We start from the raw sequence: 13,590 nt of genomic DNA, 5'->3' as shown, positions 1-13,590 counted from the left end.
AAAACTTCTTCCACATACACACTCCCTTTACACTGTCATAAATAACAAAAATAGAACATTCATTAACATGAGTATTCCAAAGATATAGCAATACTACAGTGTATCAAAGTCAGATGTAAAGGTATATGAGCTTGAAATTATGCCTAGTAATCTATGTTTTAGTCTCAATAGTACTTATAAGTTATGTGTGTCTATTGATTATCTCCTAAATAACAGTTTTTTTAAATTCCAAGATTTTAAGTTACCTACCAATCTTGGAAATGATGTTCAAACTGACACACTGCAAATATAATTATAGCTGTAAAAGTGTTTGTCAGAATTGTGAAAAATTTATAATTTTAAGCACTATGTATCTATAATATTAATTTATTTGGTTAATAATCCAGAGTAATGGGTTTAGGAAGCTTATATTAAACTAGTCTCCTCATGAGAAGACATATCCAAATCATGTTTTAAAAAATGCACTGTATTATAATGAACACTGATAAATAAACATTTATTAAATTAGTATAATTCATCCAAAGATTCACTTTCATTATGTAAACTTTGATTCTTAATATGCTTCTAAGCTTGCAGTTTCTGTAAGAGAGATTTTTTTCCCTCATATGCCTAGTGCATTTAAAGTAGTAAAAGATTAGTTATTTATTTTTCTATGAATTCTAGGAATATTTAATTTATATAAGCATTTGTTCATCTCTAAAAACCAATCAGAACACAGTTCCTTAAACTTACTATACAATGTAATCTAATGTATTAATATCTTCCAGAAATAAGAAAATATTTCACATTCACACACAAGAGGCAAATGTTTTTCTGAACTACAATCACACAGCGTTTAGCCCAGTTGCACAACTTCAACTGCAGGTCAAAAGTAAACCCAGAAAGTCAAAAGTTCATCAGTCTAGATTTCAAGAGCCATTCATTACTCTTCCCAATGGTCACCAAATATTTTTCAACTTATTTGAGCTCACAAGTAGGAAAACAGGAAAAGATCCCAATTGATCAAACCCCCACTCTTCAGAGACTAGATCTCCATCATCCATTTGACAGAGATCACAATGGTCAGGCCATAAAACCAAATTCCCAACCACTGCTGCCACTAATGGGGAATGACTTTACTGACCATGAAGAATTGATGCTTTTGAACTGTGGTGTTGGAGAAGACTCTTGAGAGTCCCTTGGACTGCAAGGAGATCCAACCAGTCCATCCTAAAGGAAATCAGTCCTGAATATTCATTGGAAGGACTGATGCTGAAGCTGAAACTCCAATACTCTGGCCACATGATACAAAGAACTGACTCATTTGAAAAGACCCTGATGCTGGGAAAGATTGAAGGTGGGAGGAGAAGGGGACAACAGAGGATGAGGTGGTTGGATGGCATCACTGATTCAATGGACGTGAGTTTGAGTAAACTCCAGGAGTTGGTGATGGACAGGGAGGCCTGGTGTGCTGCAGTTCATGGGGTCGCAAAGAGTCAGACACGACTGAGCAACTGAACTGACTGACTGACCATGCAGGAACCGGAAAAAGCAAAAACACAATACCAAGAAAGAGAGAAATCTGAAGAAGCAGAGCATCTGCAAAAGCTAAACTTCTATTGCTGCTTGACATTTACTCCAGGGGGCAAGAAAAGAATGCTTGAGCATAAGCATCTCCAGAGGTGACTTCAAAGAAGCAACCCTTTCAGCTGAGTGCACTTGGGCATTTCAATGGAGGATCTCCAAAACTGTTACAAGAATCATTTTCAAAAAGGTAAAACCACAATTCTAATGCAATAGGAGCACCTGCCAATGATTTTTTAACTCTCTAAAAATAAGAGAAACAGTAAACTCTTTGAAAGAGGAGAGAGAGAGAGCAATTCGGTGAGGATTCAGGAAGGTAGGCAGAAAGAAAGAAGCAAAAAGGAATGTAAAGATAAAATTGATGAGTTAGATACGAAACTGCTTTATGTCTTACAGAGTCATAAAGTATATCCCTTGGGGGAGTGCCTGTTCCATGAAACAGAAATTATTTTCATCTCTACCAGATGAAAATCTGCATTTTAATTTCAGCCACTACAGACTTATAGAATATTTTAGTCAATAAAAAGTCAAGCCTAGCCCTGCACAGAGAAAGCACCCAATAATCCCTTTGTCATAGCCCAACTTTGGGACCATTTTTTTCTAAGAGTTCAAGAATTTCTACCATACCTCAATATATCCTTTTTTATGCACCCTACTGAAATCTGGGGAGCCCTTTCAGAATACAGATTTAGATCTTTTTTCAAATCAGGGACAGTTAGCCCACAATGCTGTGTGTAGCCATTGGGAGGAGGGCGTGAGGATGGAGATTGTTCTTAAAGTAAGCAGAAATGTGTGAAAATTGAACTGTTTGACTAGAAAGGATAAACCAGGTCATGTTTAGCTTGAAATAAGCAAAGTGCTCACGTCTAGACTCCCTTATCCACTGTCAAATCTCAGGCTGGCATTAGAACCAAGTTGTCCTCTCTGAGCGATTTGTTCATTCACTCAGTGAACTTGTTTCCCTGGGTTCTTTAGTTATTTTGTTATCCTTCAGAGGGTAGGATATTTATAGAATGGGTCAAGTCCAAAGCCATATTGAGGCAGAAGAGAACTTTTGGTAAAATGAGAGGAAAGTTAGAACTTAGGTTTCTACAGAATGAAGAGGCTGTTTGGATTTTTTTTTTTTTTTTTTTGCTTTTTTGCTTTTGATTTTTCTCACACCTGCTGCAAAAAAAAAAAAAAATGAACCCAGGGGCTGCCTTGCAATGGGACCATCTCCTAAGGATGCCTTAAAGCAGCACTTCTGTAGGCCTTAGATCAAATCGTTCTCCTCTCTGACTTTAGTAGTCTAACTTGGGTGTCTTTTCTTTCCTTTTTACCCACTGTGTGCATGAGTTTAGGAGACAGACATCAGTTAGGACCCTGGGCTATGTTTTAGGGGTTGTAGTTCTTAGCATGCTTGTTAAAGTTTACCTCAACCACTTAAGTCTGACTGCTGGATAAGAAAAACATTTTTGTGGCATATTGTGATACAGCTCAGCTCCCAAGGAAAGTAAATTTAAGTTTGGAATTAAACCTCCGGCTATTTACAATTTATCTGTACCTGAATTTATCTTTTACATATCACCTTTGCAATCTGGTGCAGAGTTGGGAGGCTGATTACTAATGATACTGTGCTTAAGATAATGGGCCTGGCTTTATAGAGGTGGAGAATAACACATCCTTTAAGATTACATAAGGCAGCTCTAATGGCCCTAAAAGATTTTACTGCTTCAAAAGAAGAGACAAACTTAAAGCATTGTCAATATCATTAGAACCTTGCAATGGGTTTGAAGATTTTCCTGTCTTGTTCCTATTTGATATCCATAATTATTCAAAGATGCAATAAGAAAACAAACCTTACTAAATATTTAAACGGTAGCTTGAGTCTACTTCCTTTCCTTTACAAACAAAAAACACTGCTTGCTTTTACTTTGACTGACTTATAACTTTAATATCATTTCACTGTTTTATAAAAATACAAAAACATAAGGAAGGATATAAAAGTTATCCATAGTCTCTGTTACTAGAAGTAACCTCTGTTAGCATTTTGCTGAATTCATATATATATGCATAAAGCTAATGAGTTCAGTCATATCTATATATTCATTTTACTAAATGATTTAGACAATGTAGAGCTAGTTTTTAAATAACATGAACTTTTTTCAAAACCCTATTTGAATTTATATTTTTTCTAATTACAAAATCCAAGAGTAGCATAAGTTTTAGTTTAACATTCCTTTACTTCCCAATTCTTGCCAGTACTGCCCAAGATTAAGTGCCTAAAATATTATCAAATTGTTTTTCATTCTGTATTCACTTTCAATTTTTATTCTTATATTTCATTTGGGTAACAATTAGTGCTCTCATCATGGTCCTTTAGGACAATCTAATTTTTTTTAATTGATGTATAGATGATTTACAATATTGTGCTAGTTTCCAGTATATAGCAAAATGATTCAGTTATACATATACATATTTTTCCTATTCTTTTCCATTATGGTTTATTATAGGATACTAAATAGAGTTCTCTGTGCTATACAGTAGGATTTTGTGGTTTATCTAATATTTTATATATAGTAGTTTATATTTACTAATCCAAACTCCTCATTTATCCCTCTCTACCCTTTGGGGCTTCCCTGGTAGCTCAGACGGTAAAAAATCTGCCTGCAATGTGAGAGACCCAGGTTAGATTCCTGGGTCAGGAAGATCCCCTGGAGAAGGGAATGGCAACCCACTCCAGTATTCTTGACTGGAGAATTCCATGGACAGAGATCCTGGCGGGCTACAGTCCATGGGGTCGCAAAGAGTTGGACATGACTGAACAACTAACACTAACACCACCCCTTTTCCCCTTTGGTGACCATAAATTTATTTTCTATGTCTAAGAGTCTGTTTCTCTTTTGTCATTCGGTTCATTTGGGGGATTCCCTGGGGTCCAGTGGTTAGGACTCCTTGCTTTCACTGCCGAGGGCATGGGTTTGATCCCTGGTCAGGGAACTAAGATCCCACAAACAGCCAAAAATAAAAAAAATTTTTTTTAAGTTTTGAGTCATATATAAGATAGTCTATTTTATTTTCTTATCCTTAGAAGTATCTCTTATTTTTCTAGATTGATAACTTTAATTGTTTTTCTACTGGAAATTCACATTTTCACCAGCATATACCTGATTTTTTTTATTTTCCTTAAAACATTTTCCTCAATCCATACTGTCAGGTATTTTTTTCAGACCCAGAAACTTTTCTTTACATATCTTTGATTATACACTTATTTATACTTTCTATTCATTAGTTTCATCTTCAAGGATGCCAGTTATTCATACCTTCACGTTCCATTCCCCAAATCGATCATTTTTCATTTTCTTCTGCATTATAAAATAGATTCTACATTAACTATCCCCAAAGTAGATTTTTAATTCTGCAGGGGAGTTTTAATTTTTATGGATTCTTTTCTTAACATTGGCAGCTCATTTTTAATCTTTATCCACTCCCCCTTCAAATACTCTTTCACAGATACCCTTCTTTTTGCCCTTTCATAACTCAAAGCAGGTATATTTTAAATTTCCTTCTTTTACTATGATGACCTTTCACACATACTTTTTATTTACACACCCAGTTTGCTCCAGAAGCAATTGAGAAGGTATCCCTCCCCTCTCCCCCAAGAGTTTTATATATTTATCTATTTTTGGCTGCGCTGGTTCTTTCCTGACGCACAGACTACTCTCTAGCTGTGGTGCACAGGCTTCTCACTGCACTGGCTTCTCTTGCTGTGGAGCACGGACTCCAGGGTGCACAGGCTTCAGGAGTTGCAGCTCACAGGCACTAGAGCACCAGCCCCATAGCTGTGGCTCACGGGGTTAGTTGCTCTATGGCATGTGGGATCTTCCCCTTCTGGGGATCAAACCCATATCTCCATGTCTAGTTGGTCATCATGAAACATTAGAAACCTCTGTATATGTTTGGGGGTTTTAGGTCACTTTTTAGGAACCTGTTTAAGATGAAGGAGTATAAAAGAAGATAAAAATAATATCAAAAGTATGCACAATCCATTATATTTTAGTCTGTCCTGGGTAATTTTATCAAATGAAATGTATAGCTCTTTCTATTTCTATAGGCTGTTTCTTGTAATTTTTGAAATTAAAATAATAGCCAGTTCTCTCAACACTGCACCAGAAGTTAGGAGCCAAGTCCCAGTGAGCGTGGGTGTCCTGAACATTTGAGACTGTCGGGACTCACAGAATCTCTGCTTAGCGGGACAGTCTACCAACCTTTGGGCTGTGACCGAGTAATCCTTTGGTGGTGAACAAGGTCACCCACCAATAACGATCACAAAGGCCAAGAGTGATAGAAAAACACTGTTGTGGATGAGTTCAGCTGTTCACCCTCCCTGACAGGGTGAGTTGCTAAGCGGTAGCTCTAACTTCTGTTTGAGACTTCCCTTAAGTCTCAACCTTGATAGAATTTCCATCCTCTCCTCCAAGCATCCCCTGTCTCTAAGTTTCATCATGAATATGGTAGATGAAGGAAACAAATTTTCTGAAATTAATATGGACAGAATATTTTGTATTTCTTACTATACTTCTTACTTATGCACAAGTGCATGACTAAAAAGCAGAAGTTCTAAATAGAGATTCTAAGGGATTGATGAGCTGTTTACTTTCTCATGTCATCAATTATCATGGCCAATAAATCAATTGCACTGATTGGCTCCCTACAGCCCTGTGTAGGATGCATCTCTTCATCCATTTACTGTTACTCTTTAATGATCATTATCTGGCCTGGTTCCAGTATCCAGTGAATCGGCAATGCTTCAAAAGTCAACTAGACTAAAGTCTTTCTGCTTCTGTATTTTTAAAGTATCAGTTCATTCACTTAACTAACATTACTACCTTGTCTAACTTTTATTTTAAGTAATGTTCTAGACTTGTGGGGATTATATCATAGTCCTTGCTTTCATGACAGTATGTGAATAATTATCATTTGAGCTAGTGTTTACAAACACTACACAAGAAACACAGTAAAATGTCACAGAGATACAGAAGTAGGAATAAGTGCTTTCATCTGAGATTAGAGAACATTTCATAGAGGACTTAGTACGTGAGTTTATCTATAAGAGTAAGAACAGATGACATTAAGAGAGATTGGAAGGATGCTCCTAGGAAATAGAGTAACATGGAAATGTATATGAGTGTTATTTTTTTAAAGGCAAGTAGCACAATTTGAGGGGTAAGGTAACTAAAGGCAGATATAATAAGATGTAATTTTGGAAATGTAGGTTTGAAATAAGTCAGGAGAAACTTTGAGTGAGTGCCAGCTTAAAATGTTCAAATACCCTTTTGCAATCCCTCCAGAAAATAAAATAAACTTTGAAATTTTATTTAAATTCTATTTCCCAGTTATTCTATCTGAAACAATTTCTTGTTTGCAAGGGAAATATTTTCAGAATCTACAGATTAAATGTCCTAAAATATCAATTGAGTGTTTTTTTTAATAAATTGAAATTGCTCCAGTTTCACTAAGTACATTATATGTTAGAGAGCGACACCTAATGGTAATATGTTATTTTACAGCCAATTCTGTGATTCAGGAGAAAAGATTATAATAAAAAGGATAGAAAGGGGTTAGGCAAGCTCTCCCAGAGGAGCGACTTCCCTGGACTACAGTAAGGGCTGTGATGACCCTAAGGGCAGTAAGAAGAGACGGCAGGTGATTGCAAAGGGCCCCAAATTTCCTGAATTACTAAGTTCTACTTTGCCAACAAAGGTCCATCTAGTCAGGGCTATGGCTTTTCCAGTGGTCATGTATGGATGTGAGAGTTGGACTGTGAAGAAAGCTGAGTGCCAAAGAATTGATGCTTTTGAACTGTGGTGTTGGAGAAGACTCTTGAGAGTCCCTTGGACTGCAAGGAGGTCCGAACAGTCCATTCTAAGGAGATCAGTCCTGGGTGTTCTTTGGAAGGAATGATGTTAAAGGTGAAACTCCAGTACTTTGGCCACCTCATGCGAAGAGTTGACTCATTGGAAAAGACTCTGATGCTGGGAGGGATTGGGGGCAGGAGGAGAAGGGGAGGACAGAGGATGAGATGGCTGGATGGCATCACCGACTCGATGGACGTGTGTTTGAGTGAACTCCGGGAGTTGGTGACGGACAGGTAGGCCTGGCGTGCTGCGATTCATGGGGTCACAAAGAGTCAGACACGACTGAGTAACTGAACTGAACTGAATGGAACATAAATTATTAGTCAGCATTTGGGATCCTCCATGCTTGTGTTCTCTGCATCTGCCAGAGGATAACAAGCCTAAAGTAGTTTTATCTAAGGATAGTATAAGAGTAAAAATGTAGAACCTACATCTATCTAATAATAGGTTCTTCAGATCCCCGGGAATTATAATGCATGATGTTTTCAAATCATGGTGCTGGAGAAGACTCTTGAGAGTCCCTTGGACAGAAAGCAGATCAAACCAGCCAATCCTAAAGGAAAGCAACCCTGAATATTCATGGAAGGACTGACGCTGAAGCTGAAGCTATACTACTTTGGTCATCTGATACAAAGGGCCAACTCATTGGAAAAGACCCTGATGCTGGGAAGGATTGAAGGCAGGAAGAAAAGGGGGATGACAGAGGATGAGATGGTTGGATGGCATCACTGAATCAATGGACATCAGTTTAAGCAAAGTCTGGGAGATAAAGGACAGGAAAGCCTGGTGTGCTGCAGTCCGTGGGTTTGCAAAGAGCTGGACACAACTTAGCTACTCAACACAACCCAACAACAAGACAAACCCCAAATGTCCAAATGTTTGTCTAACATCACATATAATAAAACTTTATAAGAACGGTCACACATTCTATCACTTGTGTCTTTCTGAAAAAAGGCGGCAACATCACAAAGTATCATAAAACGCCTTAAACCCCCGGAAGCCACTCTTCCACTACTTCCGGTTCAAATGCCAGGGCAGCGCCTGCCTATCCACGGTAGTGATTTTATGCTGGAAGACCTTCTCATTTGCTTACATCTTGTAAATGGAGAGGGGGATGATCCAGGCTAGGGTACACTCCTCCAAGCACGTGGGGCGGGAGGACAAATACAACCCATCAAAAAGTCACACAATGACTTTTTGACGATAACCTTCAGTGAACGCATTTTCTTTTTTTGTTTGTTTGGTTGGTTTTTTTTTAAATTTATTTATTTTAATTGGAGGCTAATTACTTTACAATATTGTATTGGTTTTGCCATACATTGACATGAATCTACCACGGGTATACATGTGTTCCCCATCCTGAACCCCCCTCCCACCTCCCTCCCCATACCATCCCTCTGGGTCATCCCAGTGTACCAGCCCCGAGCATCCTATATCATGCATCGAACCTGGACTAGCGATTCGTTTCATATATGATATTATACATGTTTCAATGCCTTCTCCCAAATCATCCCACCCTCGCCCTTTCCCACAGAGTCCAAAAGACTGTTCTATACATCTGTGTCTCTTTTGCTGTCTCGCATACAGGGTTATCGTTACCATCTTTTTAAATTTCATATATATGCGTTAGTATACTGTATTGGTGTTTTCCTTTCTGACTTACTTCACTCTGTATAATAGGCTCCAGTTTCATCCACCTCATTAGAACTGATTCAAATGTGTTCTTTTTAATGGCTGAGCAATACTCCATTGTGTATATGTACCACTGCTTTCTTATCCATTCATCTGCTGATGGACATCTAGGTTGCTTCCATGTCCTGGCTATTGTAAACAGTGCTGCAATGAACATTGGGGTACACATGTCTTTTCAATTCTGGTTTCCTTGGTGTGTATGCCCAGCAGTGGGATTGCTGGGTCATATGGCAGCTCTATTTCCAGTTTTTTAAGGCATCTCCACACTGTTCTCCATAGTGGCTGTACTGGTTTGCATTCCCACCAACAGTGTAAGAGGTGAACAAATTCTCTTGTTCCCCCTTCTAAGACTCGCAAGCTTAGAAAAAAAATGTTCAGTTGTTAGATGAACAGAAAATGAGTTCTCACTTACTCTGCCTATGTTTAGTATGAAGATCTGTCATCTCTCTGATCAACTGGGACTCTGGGCTGCAATCCATAAATCCTGGACTGGAAAAGAAAAAGCAAAAGTTAGCACAGAGCACCTAGGTCATTTTAGGTTCTAAGTTTGCATTCTACTCACATCTTCAAGCAGTACAAAAAAAAAAGAAAGAAAACTAAAATAATCCTCTTTGCTTATATTATTCTAACTGGGTACACTTCATTTCAGCTTTTAGCTCCGGTTTTATCATTTTAGCTTGCACCATGACTTTGAATTATATTTCTATTAGAATGTAAGTTTGTGGATACCATTTTCCAAAATGACATTAATTTAATGCCATGCATTGTGCTGTTATGTGCTATCACAGAATTATGTACAAGGAAATGGCTGACAAAAAATAAGCAACCTGTGTTTCCAATATCAAGTGTTTTTTTTTCCTCTACATATGCATTCTAAGATAATATTCTTATGCACATTAGGTTTACTCTAGTCTCTTAGCTTGACTCAGCAAGATTTATATTATATAATGCCCCAAATAGACGTCAAACATTTTCAATTCCTATTCTTATTTACACTGTAATCTCCCAAGAACTTATGAAACATTGGAGGAAGGGAAGGATGTTCAAATATGCAAGGACTACCCTAAGTCATGAACATTGGCTGGCAATGCCAATGGAAGCATTATTATTATTATTGAATCTGGAGGGATTTGATGAGAGTAATCAGGGCATACAGGTGCCAATTGCCTTTTCCAGCCCCCAGAGGCAGAAGTAACTAGTATGGTGGAGGGACCTGATGTTTCCTAAGGTGGCCCTGCATGTTAATGGCTCTGCCAGGATAGGCTCCTTGGTGGGTTGTAAAGAAAAGAGCAGGCGGAATAAGTGTTCCCAGGAGGATGGCACAGGGTTCTTTCCAGCTGGTTGGAAGCCTGCCTCTGTGACAAGAATAATCCTAAAGGGAGTGATTCTCCCTTCATCTCTCCTGCTCCCCCCACCTCTAGCAGAATAACGTTCCCAGAGAGAAGCACAAAAAGATAGTGATGCCTCCTGTCCACAAGCTTATTAATTTACTTTTGCATGAACACCCCAAGCCTAATGTTCATCCTCCTCTAAAACCACAGCTAGGGGGCTTCCCTGGTGGCTCAGTGGTAAAGAATCTGCCTGCTGCTGCAGGCGACACCGGTTTGATCTCTGGTCCCGGAAGATCTCACATGCTGCAGGACAACTAAGCCCATGTGCCACAACCACTGAAGCCCAAGCACTGCAGAGCCTGTGCTCTGCAATAAAAGGAGCTGTCGCCATGAGAAGCGCGCGCACCACAGCTAGAGAAGCACCCACGCAGCAGTGAAGACCCAGCACAGCCAAAAATAAATAAATAAAGTTATAAAAAAAAAAACCTCACAGCTTGGGCAATACCCCTTGTAAAATTAGATAACAAACAGCTACATAAAGTCTGTACCACACGAGTACCACTCACATACAAGAACTTCTCAACTTTTCTTGGCCATGTTGCGGTACATGAATTTCTTTAAGCAATATATATTAGTAGCTTATTTTTAAATGAAATCTGAACTTTTCTGTCTTTTGATGAATGAATTTAACCTATTCACGTCTTGTATGAAAGTAAATATGCATCCTTAACTCCTTTTGTTGATTTTAGGTTTACTTTTTATCATTCTTTATTGTTGTGGATCCATCTGTTCATAGTGGTCTCCAGACACACACTCTAGAGCAGCACCATCTGATAGAATGTTCTGTGGGGAGGGAAATGTTCTAAATCTCTGCTACTCAATTCAGTAATCTGTAGCCACAAATGGCTATCGTACACTTGATATGTGGTTACTGCAACTGAGGAACTGAAATTGTTATTTAAAGTAATCTTGGTTAATTTAAATGGTCACATGTGGCCCGTGGCTACTGCATTGAACAGTGTAACCTAGAAGCTTTTGTCAGCCTGGTAAACTAGGAGAGGAGGGTCCCCACTTGACAGGCAGAAGTCAGCAGCCTGAGTCCAGCCTGCTTTGCTAGTGACTCCAGAGCAAAGGAGGGTCCAGGTAGCAGAGAGGAGAAGAAAACTTCCATCTTCAAGGGGCTCTGGGTCGGCTCTCCAGATATCTTTTTTTCTCTCTGCAGACTCCTGCCATCAAGAGCACTGAAATGTATCATCTCCAGGACTCTGTCTCCATGACACCGGTAAGTCGTCTTTTTAAGGGATCTCTGCCTGATGTCTTACTGAAGATGGTGGGTAGGCAGTCCCCTTCCTCAAGCATACTTGACTTCCTGCTCTGCTTCTGGCCCTGGACTCAGAACTGTGGCTCTCCAACTTAAAGAGAATATAGGATTGGGGAGTTCATTGGGAACCACACACAACAAATAGGCTGGCTCCTTTTCAAAAGGACCCAGAGTCTTCCACTTGCTGGACCCTGAAGAAGCTGCAAAAAATCTCTCATTTCACTGTAGGCTTTGAGGAGGGACCAGCCCTCACCGTTTCTGCCTCTCAACTCCACCAGCAGCCTAGGTGTTCTCCTAAACTCCTGTAGTTGTTATCTGTTCCAGTAGGAAATGGGAATGGGGGCTCTCAAGCCTGTCATATTCCTAGAATCTCCTCCAGCAAATTCTCCGTGAAAGTGTTACATCTTTATCCTACTTTCCAACTGAATAACTGAGGAGTTGGAAATACTAGGCCATTTCAGCCTGGGTCCCAGACACCTGTTCACCCATGGCTGGACGGAGCTTTTCTGAAACTTAGCTTTCCCTGCATTCCACTGCAGGCAATCTTTCCCTGCTGAACATACTCTGTCCTCTGCAGCAGCTCCCCTCCTGACCTCTCCTTCGTTTTTTTTTTCTTTTTGGAATGTATCTCATTCATTATTAACATTTTAGAACTACATGAGACTAAAGACTAAGTCCCCAAATTTACACAGGTGAGGTAAAAGAGTCACAAGGACGGACAAATAGAAAGCCTGTAGGCTGTCACATTCCCTTCCTCTCCTACACGGTCAACTGCAGAAACCTTCCCTGCTGGCCTCCAAATCTTTCCCAACAGAATACTCCAGGCAGCCTCTTCGTATTTAATCGTAAATGTGGTTGGCGTCATACAGTAAGCCCATTTGCTGATCCAGTGTTAAGTGATGTTAGAATTAAGACTGAGGCCTGAACTTATGTCCCCGGTTTCTCAGGCCACTCACCTCTCTAGTGCCTCACCATGCTGTGCTTATGTCCAAATGCCATGTTTTCATGCTTCACAACCTCCCAGCCACATTTCATTACGAGCTAAGTTTTCCAAAAAACATCTAATCATGGTTTTGTCTTTTAACTTATTCTTCTTAAAGAAGGAAAACATCTATGGGTTAAAAAAAAATCAAAATTTGGGAACAGCAGGTGCAAACTACGATATATAAAATGGATAAATAACAAGGTCCTACTGTGTAGCACAGGGAAATATATTCAATGTCTTGTAATGAACCATAATGGAAAAGAATTTTTAAAATACCAAAAAAAATCAAAGCAATATAAAAGTGTAGTCTGAGAAGTCATGCTCCCACCCTCTCACCACCTACACCATCCCTCCACTTTTATTAGTTGCTTGTTTATCCTTCCAGGGTTTCTTTGTGCAAATACAAGCACATCAAATATATATTCTTATTTTCTGCCCTGGTTATACACAAAAGGTAGCATATTATATACAGTTTTAGCACCTTGCCTTTTTTAATTTAATATATTCTGGAAATGGATCGTCCTCATTTCTCAGCAGATACAAAATCATGTAACCTTTGACATTTAGCTCCTTCAAACAGGATCCAACGTGCAATACACATCTTCTTAAGCCCTGCTTTTGTCCTCTCTGAAATGCAACGCCACTGGACAGTTAATGTCTAAGTGGCCCTTTTTGCATAACCTTGAAGATCATTCCCAATCCTCCTCAGTAGGTGAAGTTTTTTCTATTATCCAGCAGCATGGCCAACACTTGTATTTTAAAATAAACTTAATTAAAGCCACCACTCTTTTGAGAGACATT

The 13,590-nt window shown here is 39.1% G+C and overlaps 1 long non-coding RNA gene across 1 annotated transcript in view; it reads right to left on the bottom strand.

Annotated features, from left to right (window-relative positions):
• The window catches only part of LOC138984417 (uncharacterized), a 67,988-nt gene that overhangs the window by 27,691 nt on the left and 26,707 nt on the right, over window positions 1-13,590 (bottom strand). Inside the window, exon 2 of the long non-coding RNA XR_011461686.1 lies at window positions 9,565-9,641. This is a non-coding gene — a long non-coding RNA (uncharacterized lncRNA). The remainder of the gene's footprint in view (window positions 1-9,564; window positions 9,642-13,590) is intronic.

The sequence above is a fragment of the Bos mutus genome, chromosome 21 (genome assembly GCF_027580195.1).
Source record: "Bos mutus isolate GX-2022 chromosome 21, NWIPB_WYAK_1.1, whole genome shotgun sequence".
In the NCBI taxonomy this organism is placed as follows: domain Eukaryota; kingdom Metazoa; phylum Chordata; class Mammalia; order Artiodactyla; family Bovidae; genus Bos; species Bos mutus.
The sequence above is the reverse complement of the archived record's forward strand: the minus strand, read 5'-3'. Positions and strand labels throughout refer to the sequence as shown.